Source organism: Cervus elaphus, chromosome 10 (genome assembly GCF_910594005.1).
Source record: "Cervus elaphus chromosome 10, mCerEla1.1, whole genome shotgun sequence".
Classification (NCBI taxonomy): domain Eukaryota; kingdom Metazoa; phylum Chordata; class Mammalia; order Artiodactyla; family Cervidae; genus Cervus; species Cervus elaphus.
Window position 1 is genome coordinate 50,304,033 of NC_057824.1, and position 6,789 is coordinate 50,310,821.

The following is a 6,789-nucleotide window of genomic DNA, read 5'->3' on the forward strand; positions in this document are numbered from 1 at the left end:
GCTCCTTGGAAAGAGAGCTATGACAAACCTAGAGTGTATTAAAAAGCATAGACATTACTCTGCCAACAAAGGTCCATATACTCTAAGCTATGGTTTTCCCAGTAGTCATGTATGGATGTGAGACTTGGACTATAAAGAACGCTGAGTGTCAAAGAAATGATCCTTTTGAACTGTGGTTCTAGAGAAGACTCCTGAGAGTCCCTTGGACTACAAGGAGATCAAACCAGTCAATAATAAAGGAAATCAACCCTCAATATTCATTGGAAGGACTGAAGCTGAAATTGAAGCTCCAATACTTTGGCCATCTGATAAGAAGAGTTGACTCATTAGAAAAGTCCCTGACACTGGGAAAGATTGAAAGCAGGAGAAGAGGACCACAGAGGATGAGATGGCTGGATGGCATCACCAACTAAATGGACATGAGTTTGAGCAAGCTCCAGGAGTTGGTGAAGGACAGGGAAGTCTGGCATTCAGCAGTCCATGAGGTTGCAAAGAGTTGGACATGACTGAGTGACTGAACAGAAACAATGTTTATAACAACTCAATTTCTTAAAATATTTAAAAATAAATTAATAAATAAATAATGAAAAAAGACCCATGTACATCTGGCCACAGCTGACTTCTTCATCCTTGAGTCAGTCCACTTCCAGTGTAAACATGATGTTTTAAGAAAATAATATGATGTACTGTCCCCAAGCTCCACAGACGACTGGGTCTTCATGTGTCTGTACAACCATTCTTCCATCTGAAATGGGTTCAATTCATCTTCCATCTGGTGAATTCCTAGACTTCCTCTGGGAGTCAGCCAGGTCACCATCTTCCCCACTGACCCTTGTCTTCAACATGTAGGTGGGGGGGAGGGTCCCACTTCTACATGATCCCAGTTCTCATGTAGAAACATAGTAACACTCAGAACATGATATTCATTATCATTGAAGTGCAAGGGGAACATTAAAAACTACATATGCCCATGCCAACCTGAATATCTGAAATTGATAGGTTAAAGTAAAACTCAAGAAAAATCTTATCTATTAATACAATTGTTGCTATGAATTGTGAAAAACATTTGCTGATATATTAAAAGCAATAGGCTGGCTCCTAGGAAAACAAAATTGACCAACACCAGCCAAACAAGAAATATAAATAGTACAAAAACTTCTTTAAAAATAAGTGGAAGTTAAAATCTTCCCACAAAGAAAAATCACATCAGACGAGTTTTACAGTAACCTTCAAGAAACACATAGGTGTTAGCCTGCTTTCCCAAGAAAGGAGAGCCTGAAATACAGGCTTTCGTGCTACTATCTTCTGGGGAATTTGATCCAGGGCAGGAAGAGTGAAGGAAAATAGGAACAAAGCGTGGGAGGAGAATCTATACCAGATTCATTAACTAACCTGGTCAACACTTGGTATCAAAAGCAACCAACTCTTTGATCAACTGACCATCTTCTGAGAGGCCATACAGCCACTCAGAAGATGCAGCCCATCCAAGGAAAGAAAGGGGGAAGAGGGTATTCACTGGTTTCCCTCTCCCTTTGCGAAAATGTTCCTCCCATAGGGAAGTAATTCTCTAAAACTTCTGTATTACATAAGAACTGCTAGGTTGAGAGGTACAGTCCGGCTTCACTGCACAAATTCAGTTGGAATCTGAGCAAAGATGGTCCGTGTAGTTGTGGCAAGAACAGAGACCAGGGCAGGTACACTAGTTCTCTATGCCATCTAGCAGATTACCCCCAAATACAACCCCTTGAAACAAGCATTTACTGTGTCACAGCTCCTTGGGCTGGGAGTCCAGGTGTGGCTTACCTGGGACCCTCTGGCTCAAGCTTTCTCATGAGGTGACAGTCTTGCTGTCAGGCTGGGCTGCCTCTCATCCAAAGTCTCACCTGGGGAAGGACCCACTTTCAGGTCCTCCAGGTGGTCTGCCAGGGTTCAGATCCTCACAGCTCGAGGATTCAGTTCCTCACTGGCTGTGGCCCAGAAGCCCCTCAGATCTCTGCCACCAGGGTCTCTCCACAGAGCAGCTCACCACATGGCAGTCACTTCCCCCAGAGTGAGGGAGTGAGGGGGCACCCAATTAATATTCTACTCATTAGAAGCGAGTCACCTATCCCAGCCTCACCAGTGGGAGGGGGTTAAATGGGGCATAAGTACTAGGAGGCAGAGCCATTGGCGGCCAACTGAGAGGATGCCATTGCAGAGGTGAAGCTAAGATTCTGTGTTGTCACATAAAATCAATGCAATCATGGCCAGCTCACTCTATGAGGACAGTATGAACTTGACTCAAATAGGTTAAAAATGGGACAAGAAGGAAAGACTGCATTTCAGTCTCACTCATGGGCTTCAACACAAAAATCCTGAGCAAAATAAAGCCAGTCAAATCCAGCAACAATGATACACCATGACCAAGTTGGATTTTACCCTGGAACTCAAGGGTGGTTAACACAGAATTAATATAAAATTAGTTATCAGGTTAATTGATTAAAAGAGGAAAGTCTTATCATCCCAATAGCTTCAGAAAATGCATTTGTTAATATTCAATATATCATTTATGATAGAAGAAGAATGCAAACTACTAATAGCAAGGAATTTCCTTAATGTGATAAAAGTATCTACCAAAATCACCTTACAGAACATCATTCATAGCATAAAAGCATTATCTGCTTATGCCACTTTACCGCATGTACATACAGCCTTTTCAAAATTTGTAACACTCTAAGTACATAAAATCCCATCAATTAATTTCATGCTGGAAACAAAAAGAATGTCATTACTTGTTTCTGGCAGAAACACAGCTTGTGGATGAACCAGGTGAACAATTCAAAAAATCACTGAATAAATTGAATATTTTTGACTATTTGAGGTTGTTTGAACTGACCAACATGGGTTCATTCAGTGGGTTCATTCAACTGAGATCAACTAGGTTCAAAAGCTGAGTTCTTCACCTTTAGTTACAACATCAGTTCCTGTGATAATCAGATGGAAAAAATAAACCAAATCCCCAGAAAATAAACAAATACTCCTCATTAGTGCATACAGTTCCAAGAGATTTCTAAGTAGACATGTCAGCATGTGCCTGCCAAGTCAAGTGACTTATTCCAGGGGCCCTGCCCAGCCAATTCCAGCCCACACCTGGACTCCAACACAAGATGCCCTATTCTGATTGGACACACAGTTATCTGCATGGTCATATGCCCTGTGGATCAGTCTGAGCTGGTCTTCGCTGTGTCCAGAGCTATGATGCACCAGGGGGACAGAGTGTGAACAAGACTGTCACAAACGGCACTTACCTAAGTGGGGTGCTCCATGCAGGCAGACACCTCCAGAGGCATCGGGAGGCTGGGAAAGGCAGAGATGAGTGGGATCCAGAGCCTCTGTAGGGAGGGGTGGGCTTCTCAGAGGAGATGGCACTGCTTGCAGTGCCAGGAACAGAGCAGAGTTTGCCTAAGGAGAGAAGGAGAGAGGGCATCTGAGGCTGTGAGAGTGGTCTGTCTTATCATTATCATCGCTGAGCATGTTTATTTCTTGGTTGCAAAGCACAGTGTCTAAATCAACCAATTTTTATTACTAATAATGAAGTGATTGGATCACAGGCCAAGCTACGGATCTTGTAATTCTAGGACCAATGTTCCACCCCAGATAGCTCAGTAGGGACATGAAGGATGTGCAGGATGTCTGGGAAAAGCCACGTGGGCTTTCTGGTATTACAGTGACCTGTCTTGAATTCGTTAGGGTACAGTCCTGAGATTAAAAACATTTACCAAGGTCACACTGACACGGCATGACATCAACCATTCGGGGCCATTTAGCACATTCACAGTGCGGTGCCACCACCTCCTCTAGTTCCAGCACACTCCCCTTCCACCAGAGGGCACTCCTGAGCCCACGAGCAGCTCCTCCCCACTCTCTCCTCTCCCAGCCCCTGGCCACCACTCATGGACATTCTGTCTTCATAGCTTTGCCTCTTCCAAATGTTTCATATAAATAGAATCACATAATGTGTGGTCTCTTGTGTGTTCAGTTCAGTTCAGTCGCTCAGTCGTGTCCAACTCTTTGCAACCCCATGAACTGCAGCACGCCAGGCCTCCCTGTCCATCACCAACTCCTGGAGTCCACCCAAACCCATGTCCATTGAGTTGGTGATGCCATCCAACCATATCATCCTCTGTCGCCCCCTTCTCCTCCTGCCCTCAATCTTTCCCAGCATCAGGGTCTTTTCCAATAAGTCAGCTCTTCTCATCAGGTGGCCAAAGTATTGGAGTTTCAGCTTCAGCATCTTCCTTCCAATGAACACCCAGGACTGATCTCCTTTAGGATGGACTGATTGGCTCTCCTTGCAGTCCAAGGGACTCTCAAGAGTCTTCTCCAACACCACAGTTCAAAAGCATCAATTCTTCGGCGCTCAGCTTTCTTCACAGTCCAGCTCTCACATCCATACATGACTACTGGAAAAACCATAGCCTTGACTAGGTGGACCTTTGTTGGCAAAGTAATGTCTCTGCTTTTTAATATGCTGTCTAGGTTGGTCATAACTTTCCTTCCAAGGAGTAAGTGTCTTTTAATTTCATGGCTGCAGTCACCATCTGCAGTGATTTTGGAGCCCAGAAAAATAAAGTCAGCCACTATTTCCCAATCTATCTGCCATGAAGTGATGGGACTGGATGCCATGATCTTAGTTTTCTGAATGTTGAGCTTTAAGCCAACTTTTTCACTCTGCTCTTTCACTTTCATCAAGAGGCTCTTCAGTTCTTCCTACTTTCTGCCATAACGGTGGTGTCATCTGCATATCTGAAGTTATTGATATTTCACCCAGCAATCCTGATTCCAGTTTGTGCTTCCTCCAGCCCAGCGTTTCTCATGATGTACTCTGCATATAAGTTAAATAAGCAGGGTGACAATATACAGCCTTGATGTACTCCTTTTCCTACTTGAAACCAGTCTGTTGTTCCATGTCCAGTTCTAACTGCTGCTTCCTGACCTGCATACAGGTTTCCCAAGAGGCGGGTCAGGTGGTCTGGTATGCCCATCTCTTTCAGAATTTTCCACAGTTTATTGTGATCCACACAGTCAAAGGCTTTGGCATAGTCAATAAAGCAGAAATAGATGTTTTTCTGGAACTCTCTTGCTTTTTCGATGATCCAGTGGATGTTGGCAATTTGATCTCTGGTTCCTCTGCCTTTTCTAAAACCAGCTTGAACACCTGTAAGTTCACAGTTCACGTATTGCTGAAGCCTGGCTTGGAGAATTTTGAGCATTACTTTACCAGCGTGTGAGATGAGTGCAATTGTGCGGTAGTTTGAGCAGTCTTTGGCATTGCCTTTCTTTGGGATTGGAATGAAAATGGACCTTTTCCAGTCCTGAGGCCACTGCTGAGTTTTCCAAATTTGCTGGCATATTGAGTGCAGCACTTTCACAGCATCATCTTTTAGGATTTTAAATAGCTCAACTGGAATTTCATCAACCCCGCTAGCTTTGTTCATAGTGATGCTTTCTTTTTTTTTTTTTTTTCATAGTGATGCTTTCTAAGGCCCACTTGACGTCACATTCCAGGATGTCTGGCTCTAGGGGAGTGATCACACCATCATGATTACCTGGGTCATGAAGATCTTTTTTGTAGAGTTCTTCTGTGTATTCTTACCACCTCTTCTTAATATCTTCTGCTTCTGTTAGGTCCATACCATTTCTGTCCTTTATCAAACCCTCTTTGCATGAAATGTTCCCTTGGTATCTCTAATTTTCTTGAAGAGATCTCATTCTGTTGTTTTCGTCTATTTCTCTGCACTGATTGCTGAGGAAGGCTTTCTTATCTCTTGTGTGTGAATTCTTACATTTATGCATTTTATTTTTTCCATTTATTTTTATTAGTTGGAGGCTAATTACTTTACAATATTGTAGTGGTTTTTGTCATACATTGACATGAATCAGCCATGGAGTTACATGTATTCCCCATCCAGATCCCCTCTCCCACCTCCCTTTCCACCTGATCCCTCTGGGTCTTCCCAGTGCACCAGGCCTGAGCACTTCTCTCATGCATCCAACCTGGACTGGTGATCTGTTTCACCCTAGATAATATACATGTTTCGATGCTGTTCTCTCGAAACATCCCACCCTCGCCTTCTCCCACAGAGTCCAAAAGTCTGTTCTGTACATCTGGGTCTCTTTTTCTGTTTTGCATATAGGGTTATCGTTACCATCTTTCTAAATTCCATATATATGTGTTAGTATACTGTATTGGTCTTTATCTTTCTGGCTTACTTCACTCTGTATAATGGGCTCCAGTTTCATCCATCTCATTAGAACTGATTCAAATGAATTCTTTTTAATGGCTGAGTAATATTCCATTGTGTATATGTACCACAGCTTTCTTATCCACTCGTCTGCTGATGGGCATCTAGGTTGCTTCCATGTCCTGCCTATATAAACAGTGCTGCAATGAACATTGGGGTGCACGTGTCTCTTTCAGATCTGGTTTCCTCAGTGTGTATGCCCAGCAGTGGGATTGCTGGGTCATATGGCAGTTCTATTTCCAGTTTTTTAAGAAATCTCCACACTGTTCTCCATAGTGGCTGTAGTAGTTTGCATTCCCACCAACAGTGTAAGAGGGTTCCCTTTTCTCCACACCCTCTCCAGCATTTATTGCTTGTAGACTTTTGGATAGCAGCCATCCTGACTGGCGTGTAATGGTACCTCATTGTGGTTTTGATTTGCATTTCTCTGATAATGAGTGATGTTGAGTATCTTTTCATGTGTTTATTAGCCATCTGTATGTCTTCTTTGGAGAAATGTCTGTTT